General features: G+C 45.1%; 1 protein-coding gene and 1 long non-coding RNA gene across 3 annotated transcripts in view; one reads left to right on the forward strand and one right to left on the reverse strand.

Moving 5' to 3' along the window:
- Window positions 1–623: 623 nt before the first annotated feature.
- On the reverse strand, window positions 624–7451 carry LOC117359365. The gene is made up of 2 exons (XR_004539214.1): window positions 7313–7451; window positions 624–900 (listed from the first exon to the last, which is right to left on the reverse strand). It is a non-coding gene; the product is annotated as an uncharacterized LOC117359365 (long non-coding RNA).
- The window catches only part of AGPAT3 (1-acylglycerol-3-phosphate O-acyltransferase 3), a 123103-nt gene continuing 116360 nt past the window's right edge, over window positions 7402–14144 (forward strand). The window contains exon 1 of one of the 2 annotated variants that reach the window (XM_033941999.1): window positions 7402–7504. The gene's annotated coding sequence lies outside the window, so the exon portion shown is untranslated. The remainder of the gene's footprint in view (window positions 7505–14144) is intronic. The other variant, XM_033941998.1, reaches the window with a different exon arrangement.

Raw genomic sequence — 14144 nt, forward strand, 5'->3', positions numbered from 1 at the left:
TTATTATGGCTGCAGCAGTGACATTCATTATCAATACAATAGTCCAATAATATCGTTAACATTTTACTGAACCAAATGAATACACAGCACTCACATTCATATCATTTGCTATGAGTATGATATAAAATATGTGTCATAGAAACATAGAAATAGACGGCAGATAAGGGCCATGGCCCATCTAGTCTGCCCACCCCAATGACCCTCCCCTACCTTTCTCTGTGAATAGATCCCACGTGTCTATCCCATTTGGCCTTAAAATCAGGCACGCTGCTGGCCTCAATAACCTTATTTAGTCTGTCATTTTTGGGACCTAGACTAGAAAATTCTGCCCAGAACTAGCCTTAAGTTACTTCAGAAATACTAGTTATCTACCTGAAATGCTTCCATGGTCCTTTCCAATTTATGTTTGTTAAGTTCTGTTTTAGGTTTACCTCATGAGCATGTTTGCAAATGAAGTGTTGGAATGGGTCCAACACTTCCTTTTCTAAACTAAACTAAACTAAACCTTGGGTTTGTATACCGCGCCATCTCCGCGAGCGTAGAGCTCGGCACGGTTTACAGAGTTAAGATAGAAAGGAACTACAATGAAGGGTTATAGAAGAGGAAGTAAGAAGATAGAGAGGGACAAGGGTACCAGTGTTTCTCCATATGAGAAACACTACTTTATTTTGAAATCTCTCAAAGCTTTTTTTAAGTGCTGTCAAGTTCATCAGATGAAACTCTCCCATAAATAAACTTGAAGTCACGATCCATGTCTTATTTTTCCACTGCTCCAATGAAATAAGTCCCTTCTTTCTGGTAGTGGAATTGGTGTGAAGCAAAATAAGCATTGTTTCCACAGTCTACCTTCTACTGATACCTCCAGCACTTCTGACCGACTGTTCATCTTGATATTGTATACTGTAGAGAAAAATGCAGTAGTTATTAAAATAAAACTGAATTATCTTGCTTTTTGTGAGAGGATGAAATATTAGCAGTTAGAAAGGCAAACCACAATGCCCAAAAAGCACTTATACAGTAAAAAGCATTTCACTATTTGCAAAGAACTCGATGGCAAATTTTAAGGAAAATCAGCCAAGAGAGATTTAAGGCTTAACTATCATCTCAAAATGAGAGAGAGAGAGAAAAAAAAAAGCTTTAGTAAACCAAACACTTAGAAGAAACTAAGAATAAAATGTCATTGTCTGATTTCTTTACATTTATTTCTGTGTTTAGTTATTTAAGGCTAGGAGACATTTCACCTAGTTTAATTAAATAAATACACAACTGTTCCATTTCAGGGATTTTGCCTAACTCACATAGCACATCACTCACTAGACTGGAGCAGTTGTTAAATGCATCAAAGAAATGCCTCTTTCATCAAGAAGGGAGGAACATCCATAAGAGATTCAGATAATGTTATTGGCCCAACGTGTGTGGTCCAAGTCTGCATCCTTGTCTGGTAGGGGCCCCTGCGCCACTGCCATTGGTGAGCTGCTAACAGACGCTGAGAATCCTCGGCTGTTCAAATAAGTATTCTACATAAGACTCCCAAAATTCAGGGTGAAGCCTTGGGGGTTTCATTGACTCTGGAAGGGTCCCCCTGGGCCCCCACATGATTGTGCTTGGCCAATACAGATTTGGAGGGTCCTGGGAAGGGTCTCTTCCCCTGAGAATATGCCTCATGTGGATCCCTAGCCCTGGTGGCCTCGGAGAAGGCTGAGCCCGAGGCTACCGGTCCTCTCCCACTTGCTCCATCACACACGGGACATGGATGCTCCTCAGATGGCCATCCATCGCAAACCTGGCATGATATAGGGGTAAAAAGGCATGAAGGAGGTCCATATCCCAGTTGATTTTGAGCAAAATTGAGGGGTTTTGAGGCAGAAAGAGAAAAAAAGATAGTTTTCCTTCAGGGAGATCCCTGTGGACTATTTTTGGCAAGATTTTTCTGGTGACAGTGGCCATCTTAGATTTTAAACAATCATAGGGAAATGGGTTTTAGAGGTGGGGGGACCTAGGCTCTGGGGTCAGAAACCTTTAAATTTGACTTTTGGGGACCCCTTCTGATTATCACCATAGGCTTCAATAGTCTTACTCACGGTGCCATGTGGTGCCTGCCTGCTTCAGCTGGAATTAATGGAGAAGAAATCTGGCTCACAGATTCACTGGCCGAACCTGGTCTTCTGGCTGCCAGTTGAACTGAACATCATCAACCTCCGGAAAACACACCGCAAAAGGGGAAGGACCATGCAGCCAGTCCACTGTTAGTCCTATCCTAGGCAAAAAGGAGCCAAACAGCTTGTGCTCAAGCTCCTAATTAAATCAGGGATGCGAGCAGCCAGGGCCGCCATCAGGGCAGTACTACCAGTCCTGATCCAGGGGCCCAGAGCTGACAGGGGGCCCGGGCTCCCCCAGGATCCTAGGCCACAGTCTAGGGAGGGGGCGGGCCGCCCCAGGTACACAGGAGAGAGCTGGACGGTGAACCCGCGGAGTTCAATACATCTCGAGCCGCGAGGCTCGTCTTCTGTTCCTACCTGCCCTGCCGCTCACATGTAGCCAATCGGAAGTGTTCCCTGATGTCAGCGCTGACGTCGGAGGGAGGGCTTAAGCAAAGCAGCGTCGGAGAATACTTCCGGTCGGCTATTTGTGCGTGGCAGTGCAGGCAGGAAACAGAAGACAAGCCTCGCGGCTCGAGCTCCGTTTTGCTGAGAGAGTTGCAAAGATGGGCTGGGAGGCAAACGCGGAACACAAAAGGGGGGAGGGAGTGCGTTTTGGACACAGAAGGCATGGACTTGGGAGAGAGGAAGGGAGGGAAAGAGATGCTGAGGTGGGGGAGGGAATGTGTTTTTGGACACAAAAGGCATGGGCTTGGGAGAGAGGAAGGGAGGGAAAGAGATGCTGAGGTGGGGGAGGGAATGTGTTTTTGGACACAGAAGGCATGGGCTTGGGAGAGAGGAAGGGAGGGAAAGAGATGCTGAGGTGGGGGAGGGAATGTGTTTTTGGACACAGAAGGCATGGGCTTGGGAGAGAGGAAGGGAGGGAAAGAGATGCTGAGGTGGGGGAGGGAATGGGTTTTTGGACACAGAAGGCATGGGCTTGGGAGAGAGGAAGGGAGGGAAAGAGATGCTGAGGTGGGGGAGGGAATGTGTTTTTGGACACAGAAGGCATGGGCTTGGGAGAGAGGAAGGGAGGGAAAGAGATGCTGAGGTGGGGTAGGGAATGTGTTTTTGGACACAGAAGGCATGGGCTTGGGAGAGAGGAAGGTAGGGAAAGAGATGCTGAGGTGGGGGAGGGAATGTGTTTTTGGACACAGAAGGCATGGGCTTGGGAGAGAGGAAGGGAGAGAAAGAGATGCTGAGATGGGGGAGGGAATGGGTTTTTGGACACAGAAGGCATGGACTTGGGAGAGAGGAAGGGAGGGAAAGAGATGATTGTGTACATGGGGAATAGAAGAAGGAGAATTTTTGGTCATAGGGAGGGAGTGAGGTACAGATAGTGGCATACCAAGGTGGGGGGCGGTCTTCCCCGCCCCGGGTTTATGTCCCAAGGGGGTGCACAGCTGGCCACCCTCCAGTGTTCTCCCTAGGCCGGCAAACTGCGGCTCTTTAGCCACTTGAGTGCCACCGCCGCCATCGGGAACAGGCCGGAGCCGAGTTCTCCCTGCTTTTCCCTGTGGGGCCGACCAACTCTCGCCACTTGCGTCAATTCTGACGTCAGAGAGGACGTTCTGGGCCAGCCAATCGCTGCCTAGATAGCCTAGAACGTCCTCTCCGACGTTAGAATTGATGTCGGGTGGCGAGAGTTGGTCGGCCCTGCGAGGAAGAGAAGCAGGGCAAACTCGGCACCGGCCTGTTCCCGATGGCGGCAGTGGCAGCCTATTCCCCAGTGTCGGTGGCAGCATTTTCCCAATGGTGGTGGCATAGGGGAGGGCAGGGAGAAAGAAAGAAATGGGGGGGGACAGGAAGCCAGAAAGAAAGAAAGGGGGCAGGGTGAAACAAAGAAAAATGGGGCACGGAGAGAGAGAGAAAGACAGACATACAGAACGAAAGAGGGTGTGGAGAAAGAAAGAAAGAAGGGGGCAGGGTGAGAGAGAGAGAAAAACAGACATACAGAAAGAAAGGGAGTATGGAGAAAGAGAAAAAGAAAGAAGGGGCAGGGTGAAACAAAGAAAAAGTTTGGGGAGCGAATGAGGTCTGGAGGAGAGGAAGCATACAGGAAGCTGAAAGAAGGGAAGAAATATTGGATGCACAGTCAGAAGAATAAAGTGCAACCAGAGACTGATGAAATTACCAAAGGTAGGAAAAATGATTTTATTTTCAATTTAGTGATGAAAATGTGTCTGCTTTGAGAATTTATATATGCTGTCTATATTTTGCACTATGGCCCCCTTTTACTAAAAACCGCAATAGCGTTTTTTAGCGCAGGGAGCCTATGAGCATTGAGAGCAGCGTGGGGCATTCAGCGCAGCTCCCTGCGCTAAAAATCGCTATCGCGTTTTAGTAAAAAGGGAGGGGGAAAATTTGTCTATTTTTGTATAGTTGTTACTGAGGTGACATTGCATAAAGTCATCTGCCTTGACCTCTTTGAAAACCCGCGGAATATAAATGATAATTAACATTTTCTCTGCGTACAGCATGCTTTGTGTTTTTAAAATTTTATTGTTGGTAGATCATTTTGACTTGGCCACAAAGGTAAGGGGGAGGGAGGGGAGCTGCTGAAAGACATCTAGTAATCCTTGCAGGCTTGACTGTGCAGGGAATTATTTTTGTAAAATCATGTTTTCTTATGTGACTGGCATTATTTAGACTTTAATTTCTATGAATGAATAGAATGAAAATGATATAAATTACTTGCTTGTTTTTATGTGCGTGCGCTGAAGGAAAGTGGAGAGAGAGTGGGCTGAGGACGCTGAAGGGAAATGGGGAAGAGAGAGTGGGGAGTAGACGCTGATTTATAAATTGACAATTGTACAGAATATTGTTTCTTTTTTATATTCATCCATAGCTGCATGTTAATGATGTGCTCATATATACTTATTTATCATCATAACATATACATCATCATTAACATGCAGCTGTGGATGTGTAAGGACAGGCTGAGGAGGATGGATGGGAAGGAAGGAAGGTGCACATATCAACATATACATTTTTAACATGCATGATGCAGCTATAGGCAAGCTGAGGAGGATGGGATCATACAGATGTGTATGTTCAGATCTGCGCTCAGATGTGTAGTTTTTTCTGATATATTTATTAAGCTTACAGTATTTATAAAAACACATTTAATACTTGTTACAAAAAATATTGTGCAATTGTGATCTACTTCTGGCCTACAAAGGTCAAAAGAAATCCTTAATTGAGATTTTACATTCAAAAGTGAATTATAGCTACTAGCACTATTATTTATTAGTTATTTATTATGCAGATGTTTGTTAGTTTGTTATTAGTTCAGTATTAGACATATGTTAGTTTAGAATAGATAGGTATAGATTAGTTTAGTTTAGGTTAGGTTAGGGCCCTGTTGAAAGAGTCTACTTTGACGTGGTTGCAGGCTTACAAATCTTTTGGTCAAAGAGTGCGGCGACAGAGAAAAGTATGTGTGTATTCGGCCCATGGAAGAAGGGGGGGGTCGGGGGAGAAGGGGTGCGTGGGGGGCCCAATAGGATTGCTCAGTAAGGGGCCCAGAAATATCTGATGGTGGCCCTGCGAGCAGCTATGATGGGACTGCTCCTGAGCTCAAAAAATATAAAAGCAGGCTGGCTAGCTAGGTGTCCCCAAAGGCTGATCCTGCTAACTGCAGACATCCGCTGTGCAAGTCTGTGTCTTCTCCCAGGCAGAGGTCCCACCAAGTGGGAACCTCTGGGCATCGAGCTTCCAAAGAATACTGAGAAAAACTATCCCAAAATGCAGTCCACATCAAAAACACTGTTGAGCAACTTGCTTGCAGAAAACAAACCTAAGGGGGCTTGAAGAGCTCCCTGGGAAGGAGGTGAAGTTCAAATATGATCGAAAGTTCCCTGCAAGCAACTTGCTAGTTGAGATACAAGATCCTAGCGTTCACGACTACTAGACAAGTTTTCCAGGGTTTCAAGGACCACAACGTTCAAAAGCAGGTCATATTCAGCTTGCAGTTGCAGGGTAGAACAAGGACAAAAAGAAAATCCAACAAATCTGCAGTAAAAATGTGGTGAATAAAAGGACAAAGAGAGGTACTGCAGACATATGTACAAAATGCAGGCAAAGTTTATTTTAAGCAAAACAAACAGATTGTTACGTACAAATAGACCACTTTATACAAAATATGGGATCTAATAAGGTCCGTGTTTCAAACAGCACGTCTTCTTCAGGGGTCCCATAAAACGGTGGTGACAAAGGACACGCAACATATATGCCTGATCTGTATGATGTATACTTTAGCGATGATAATGTAGGTTTTCAGCAATACATTGTCATTGCATATTTGTTGCGTGTCCTTTGTCACCTCCGTTTTATGGGACCCCTGAAGAAGACATGCTGTTTGAAACACGGACCATGTCGGGTTCCATATTTTGTATAAAGTGGTCTATTTGTACGTAACAATCTGTTTGTTTTGCTTAAAATAAACTTTGCGGACCATGTTGGGTCCCATATTTTGTATAAAGTGGTCTATTTGTACGTAACAATCTGTTTGTTTTGCTTAAAATAAACTTTGCCTGCATCTTGCACATCTGTCTGCAGTACTTTTCTTCGGTCCTTTATTCACCACAGTTGCAGGGTACCATTGCCTACTCCTAGTCTAGGAGCTGCTTCCGAGAACTGATGCCCTTTGCCAGACACATGCAAGGCCTATCATAAACACAGTGATATCCAAGGACAGGCGAGATGCCCCCTCCCCCCCCCCAGTTTTTTCTCTCTATAGAGAGCTCAGAGCAGCACAAACCATGCAGATAGGGTGGCTGGCCAGCAGCTTGCAACTTCCTAGTTCCTACTTCTGTAAGGGAGGGATGCAGCACAGAGCAAGTTCCAGCAAATAGCTTATGCGAATGACTACTGTTTCCCTGGACCCTCTCTGCAGCAACATTTTAAGGTAAGGGGAAGGAAGGCCCTCAAACTGGTCCCCACAGGACCATGAGGGTGAAACCTATGCCCTTCTTCCAGGGGGGGGAACTCGACAACGCCTTAACGTCTCTAAGTGCTGTGAGATGCAAATCAGAGGGAGCAGACCTTCACCAAATGACCGACCTCGCCTCTTCCTCCTCCGTCAGGCGCTTCTCCCCATCTCAGCTCCCATATCTTCATCCCCCCCCCCCTTCCCCCGTTTCGGGATCGCTTTCGCTCGCTCTCAAGATTACCTCTAAGTCGCCGCTCTAAGAAGCCACCTGTCAAAGCAGCCCCACAGCTCTCCCTTTGCGGGCCTGGAGCCGGAAATAGGAAATTGCGTCAGACGGGAGCAGGACATGGCAGCGGGGAAGCGCTAGAGCTGCTGCAGGCAAATCTCCAAGAAATTGCTGTCGCTGCCGGTGACCTCAAAGACAGGTTTGAAGGTAGGACGGGGAGGGGCGGGGTGTTTGAGAAGGAGATAGAGATAGTGGACCGCCGGCAGGGCGCTGGGCAAAGAGGGAGAGATGCCGGACCACAGGCGGGGGAGGGAGAGAAACCGCATCGTAGCTCGGGAGGGGAGGGAGAGGCATGCTGGACCGCGGACGGTGGAAGAAAGAGGGGAGAGACCCGGGTGTCTCAGTGCGCTCGGCGTGGGATGCTATCCAAATGCTTCTGATTTGATATCGTTTCCCCGGTCTTTCTCTCTATGCATGCCCGGGATGGGGGTAGAATATATTGTGGAGTCACACTGTTAGTTAATTATTAAGTTTATTTTAGACCCCCCTCTTTTCCGCAGACCCGTTTATCTTCCGTCTCTAAACCATATCCCTGTATCCCACTCCCTTTTCCTTTCTTAAGGTCATATCATTCGACCTATCTGGCTCCTTTGGGGTTTTTTTTTTTTTTTTTTTTTTTTGCTACTATCTTTTCTTTATCTCCTTTTTTATGTTTAAATGTATTTATTAAATTTAGTATGCAAGCAAAGAACACCAGCAATACACTTACAATTATGCACAAAGATAACCTCTCCTCCCCCCCACCCCCCAAACATAACCAAAGGAATCCCAAGGACAGGAGATAAAGAATACTCAAGCTATAAGTTCAACAGATGACTTTGAGCAACTGGCGTAAAACTCTGCCAGAAGCGCTTCCAAATCCAACAGAATCTGTGACCAAGGCCAGTATCCAGCTCGGAAAAGTGTCCTCGCTCCAAAGAAGCATGCATAATCATTAAAGATCTTCATTGACTATAAGTTGGCGGTTCACTGGGATAAAATTGCTTTTTTGCCCAGTAGGATCACTTGAGTCACAAAAGCTGAAAGTCCTTTAGGTTTGGGCGAAGCAAATAACGCTCTTGGAGTCGGAGTCCACCATCTACCCAAAAGGAGGTAGTATAATGACCCAGTCGCTGCCAGAATTGGAAAATATATGGGCAGGCCCAGAACATATGACCCAGTGAGGCATGGTCCTGACCACATTTCGGGCAATGATGATCCTGGGTAATGCCCATCTGACATGCTCGCGTGGGTTAAATATAGAGACTTAGAATAAATTTAAGCTGCATTTTCCAGTGTAGAACATTGGTGGACACAGTTCTCAAATTTTTCACCACTTGCTGTACCTGTCTTTATCTCCTTTTAAACACTATTTCTTCATGAGTGTAAACATCTTGCTTCCTCTCTCTAGACCTCTTCCCCCTATGATTGTTGCAGAGAAAGTGATGGGACTTGAGGGAGGTGGAATCGGGAAGAACTTGTAAAGGGCAGTTGCCCTTGACCCTTAAGCCTACTTAAACATGAATAAAGTACATCCTGATGGTGGGCTTTAGTCTTCTCTACATCCCAGCATTTTTAACACTGTCCCCAAAGTCAGAAGCAAAGGGAGCAGGACAGACCTCATACCTTCTATGGTCTTGCTAGCTGTTCTCTTATTTATTAATTTTAAGGATCATCTTTGCCAAAACAAACAAACATTTGAGGTGACCTACGTAACTTCCCATTAATCCTCACAGCCTATCAGTCCCATACCTCCGTGATGTCTGTTCCCTTCTCTTATTGTAAGACCCAAGCTTTGTTTAGTTTTCTAAACATCAAATAACTCTGCTCCTCTCTCAGTACCAAGTGGATTTCATTTTGGAAGGTGGGCTGTGCTCTCTACCATTGTATACTGCTGTTTATCACCTCCCCCCTTCCTCCAGCTGTCTGCCCCCATGTAACTAGGGAGAAGAGAAAGCTCCTACAACAGCATGAGTTTTTCTTATATTCTGGTGACTGGGTTTACTGTAGGATACTATTGGCTCTGGCCATGCACTACAGGAAATGCGAGCAGCTGTGAGGGGTCATGGGAGCTATTTTAGAAGGTAGCCATGAGGAAATAAGAGTGAGAGAGCCGCACTCCTGCTGGACCACTAGGTACCTTGGTAGGCTTGGGGGGGGGGGACGGATGATCATGGGGTTGGGAGAGAGATTAAAGGGTCGGGGCCTGGAGAATCGCAGCCACATGCAAGAAGAGCTGCAGGTTACCAACCCCTGACCTAGGACTTAGTGCCTAATATAGGGGTCTCAAAGTCCCTCCTTGAGGGCCGCAATCCAATCAGGTTTTCAGGATTTCCCCAATTAATATGCATGAGATCTATGTGCATGCGCTGCTTTCAATTCATATTCATTGGGGAAATCCTGAAAACCCGACTGGATTGCAGCCCTCAAGGAGGGACTTTGAGATCCCTGGCCTAACACAATAGATGTCTCTCTTGACTGTGCAATGAACTAGTGAATGAATCTCCTTCTTTTCTTGCTGCACCATCTGCTCTGTACCTAGAAAGCTGAGCAATATCAGTATACCCATGCTTACATAATTTATGTTGAAGGAAAGCCTAGGGGTCTCTCAGTTCAATCTTCAGTACTTGATGTCACAGAAACCTCCTTTTGCTTGGTACAAGATGGATGTCCACATCAGTTGAAGAGACTGATTATCTCACAGCCTTATTCTGCATATTAGTGCTTTTTCTCAGACCTAGAAAAAACATTTGAAGATAAATTCTTCACAAACAATATAGGCACTTGCATCAGAGGTGGAACAAATTCAGCTACTGTAAATGTTCAACAATAGCATGAATATACATTCATTTAGTGCAATATGTCTAGTAGTCCTGAACGCTAGGGTTATGCATCTGAACAAGCAAGTTGCTTGCATAATAGAAACATAGAATATGACGGCAGAAAAGGGCTGTAGCCCATCAAGTCTGCCCACTCTAATGACCCACCCCCCTGTCTTTACTCCCTTAGAGATCCCACGTGAATACCCATTTTCTCTTGCTCATCTTTTAACTCTCCCTCCTTACCAGTAGGCTTGCTCTTGCCCCTTCAGTTTTTCTTCTGCAAGCAAGTTGCTCAGATGTGTTTCTGATCTGCTCTGCAGTTTTATTATTTTCAGGTTTTTTCCTGTCATTTTAAGTTGGAGGCTTGGTGCCCAGAAGTTTCCTCTTGTTAGGACCTTTGCCTGGGAGAAGAAGCAGACTTGCACAGCAGAAGTCTGCTGCTAGCATGATCAGCCTTCAGGGGCATCTGTCTAGCCAGCTTGATATAATATTTTTGGAGCTCGGGAGCCATCTTCTGAGTAGCTCCTTGCATGGACCCTGATTTATCAGGAGCTTTATCAAAGGCTGTGTGGCTCCTTCCTGGCTTGGCCGGGATTAATAGCAGGCCAGCTGCATGGTCCTCTCCCCCCGTCACAGTGAGACAGTTTCTGGGGGTCGAGGCTCAGTCCAACATCAGCCCGACTGGCAGCCTAAACACTAAGTTAGTAGAGCGAACTGGTGAGGCAGAGTTCTCCATTTGTTCCAGCTGAACTTCTGAACTGAGGCAGGCAGGCACAAAGTGAGTATGGCTATTATAGCTTATGGGGAAAATGGGGGGGGGGTCTGGAAAAATGAAATTTTGAGGGTTCCAGGGCTGGAACTAGGTTCCCCCTCCTCCAAAACCCCTTTTCCATAAGTTTTTGAACTTCAGGGACGCCCCCGTGCCATTTGGGGTGTAAATTCACTGGCAGTGGCCATATTAGATTTCAAACTATCTTTTTTTTTTCTAAAGCATCTATCTGCTTCAAAACCCCTCAATTTTGCTTAAAGTTGATAGGGATGGACACCTTAGGCCAGGTTTGTGCTGGATGGTCTGCTGAGAAGTGTCTGTGTTGTCACCAACCAACCCCAAACAGTACTGTCTAGGAGCTGACCAGTGGCAATATAAGTAAGCTCTTCTTAACAGAAGAAGCTGCTGGTGGTTGTTGAGAACAAAGAAACTCAGTTTAAGGAAAAAACTCAAAAAACTCAACTGACACCCTTAAGTCCTTGGTGCTTCTGATGTACTGATTTTTATTCTCAGCCTTTTCCAAGGTGAAATAACTGTCAGAATGCTCAAAATTTCCTCAATCTTGGTTATAGTTCAGTTCAGTAGCAGTCCTCTCTTTGTCCCATATAAAAAACAACTGAAAGGCTGTGTGCATACCACCTCCAAGCAGTGTCTTTGAGTGCCTAGCTCACCAAGAGAACACAAATATTCAAATGAAAACCAGTTCAAATTCCCATATCTTAGTCCAGTTGAATACTATTGCTCCCCAGCGCTAGTTTCTAATATTCTTATTATCATTACTCTTTCACACAATGTAGAATAATAATAATAACTTTATTCTTCTATACCGCCACAATCTTGCGACTTCTAAGCGGTTTACAATCAAGAGAGCTGGACATTCAGCGAGACACAATATGCAGATTTACATATGAAATACAGATAGCATAGACTTTAAGAAAGTAAGAATCTCCACCCAATAGTAACTGATAGCCTTTAGCTTACTGGGCTTTCACCTTGTGCTCAAGGCACAAGGGAAGAGTTATCGAGTCTGCTAGAAAATGTTTGAATACAAGTCCTCAGACCCACCCAAATATACAGACCCTTCCACAACTCTATACTGTTGCTTGCAAAAAGTAAAGTCACTAGAAAAATAAAAAAGGAAAAACAAACAGTTCCAAAACGCTGCTGTAGCAGTTCTTCAAATTGGAAAATCAAACAGTGAACAAAGCTATCGCTTGCCTCTCTCTCGACTAACTTTCATGCTGTGCAGTCTGGAAATCTGTTTCCACATCCACTTCCATGGGCTGTACAGCACTGGACTATTGCTCAGGATTCCCACTCTCTGGGTTACTGCCCTCTATTTCCATTTCCTCTGTGGAGTCTGGCAGTGTTCCTCTTAGGCCTGTGGAGTCTTGGGACTAGATTTTCAAAAAAAAACGTGTAAAAAACCGACAGGCTGCTTTCGCATCCATTATAGTAGTGATTTTGAAAAAGCGAATCATTCTCCAAAAAACACTCGTGCAAATGAGGTTGGTAGAGAATAGCGAAAACACGCTAAATTAGCATGTGCCCATCGCTAGTTATAACGAAGATATGAAGACGGCCACTCGGGTGGAGAAAGCTTCGGCCAAGGCTAGATGAATGCTGGGTTGCATTTTGTCAGCCGAAAGCCTGAAGTCATAATGCAATTGTACAGGTCCATGGTGAGACCTCATCTGGAGTACTGTGTTCAGTTTTGGAGGCCACCTTATCAAAAAGATGTGAAGAGAATGGAATCGGTCCAGCGAATGGCCACCAAGATGATCTCAGGACTCAAGGATCTCCCATATGAAGAGTGTCTAAGCAGGCTGCAGCTATATTCTCTCGAAAAACGCAGAAAGAGGGGAGACATGATAGAGATGTTCAAATATCTTACAGGCCGTATCGAGATGGAGGAAGATATCCTTTTCTTACGGGTCTGGCAACAAGAGGGCATTCGCTCAAACTCAAGGGTGGGAGATTTCATGGTGACATCAGGAAGTACTTCTTCACCGAAAGGGTGGTTGATCGTTGGAATGGCCTTCCACGTCAGGTAGTTGAGGCCAGTAACGTGCTCGACTTCAAGAAACGATGGGATAAACATGTGGGTTCACTTCGGGGAATTGCTTAGGGGAGTGTTCTTTTAAGGGGAGGGTTCTGAGTGGGCAGATGTGTTGGTCCGGCGGCCCTTTTCTGCCGTCATATTCTATGTTTCTATTCAGAACCAATGCTAGGAAGTTCTTCTTCACCCAGAGGGTGGTGGACACCTGGAATGCGCTTCCAGAGGGTGTGGTAGGACAGAGTACGGTATTGGGTTTCAAGAAAGGATTAGATGTTTTCCTGAAGGAAAAGGGGATTGAAGGGTATAGATAGAGGATTAATATGCAAGTCCTGGACCTGATGGGCCGCCGCGTGAGCGGGCTGACGGGCATGATGGACCTCTGGTCTGACCCAGCAGAGGCACTGCTTATGTTCTTATGCAGATGTGATTCTCAAGAGGCAATTTGAAGCTTTAGCCTTAGGAGCTAAAGCGGTAGTTTCTGCTTCCTTTGTGGCATGTGCTTGCCACACTCGGCTAGCTCGAGTTCTGGCCTCAGAGGCAGACAAAGACCTTCAGATGATCCTTTCTTGGGTGAATTATATAGCAGGTGCTCTGTATAATTCCAAAGTTCTGAATGGAAAATATCTAATATCCAAAAAAACACCAATAGGAAAAGTTACTGTGGATATGATATCTGTTTTGGGTGCTTCTGGATTTTGTTCTATCCTGAAGCTAACTGGGGCAAGACCTCAAACGCCCAATTGTCTTAAAATGTTTGAAAGCAAAAACACTAATGGGGCTATGAACATCATTACTGGTCTATAAGACCCCAGGTTATTTTTCTTTCTTTTTAATGTTATTTAAATCTGAATTATTGTGCTTTAAAAGATTTTCTTATATGATCAATAGGCAGTATCAAAATGACTTTACATTACATTACATTACATTAGATTACATTAGTGACTTCTGTTCCGCTCATACTTTGCAGTTCTAGGCGGATTACAAAAGAAGCTAACTGGACATTTCCAGGAGATTTGCAATTTAGGAAGCTGTATACATGGTTGATACTTTGGAGAGAAAAAAGAAGCTAACTGGACATTTCCAGGAAAAATTACAGTTTAGGAATTAGGATTACAAAGAACATTTCCAGGAGATTTGCAATTTAGGGAGCTGTATACA

Source organism: Geotrypetes seraphini, chromosome 4, assembly GCF_902459505.1.
Source record: "Geotrypetes seraphini chromosome 4, aGeoSer1.1, whole genome shotgun sequence".
NCBI lineage: Eukaryota > Metazoa > Chordata > Amphibia > Gymnophiona > Dermophiidae > Geotrypetes > Geotrypetes seraphini.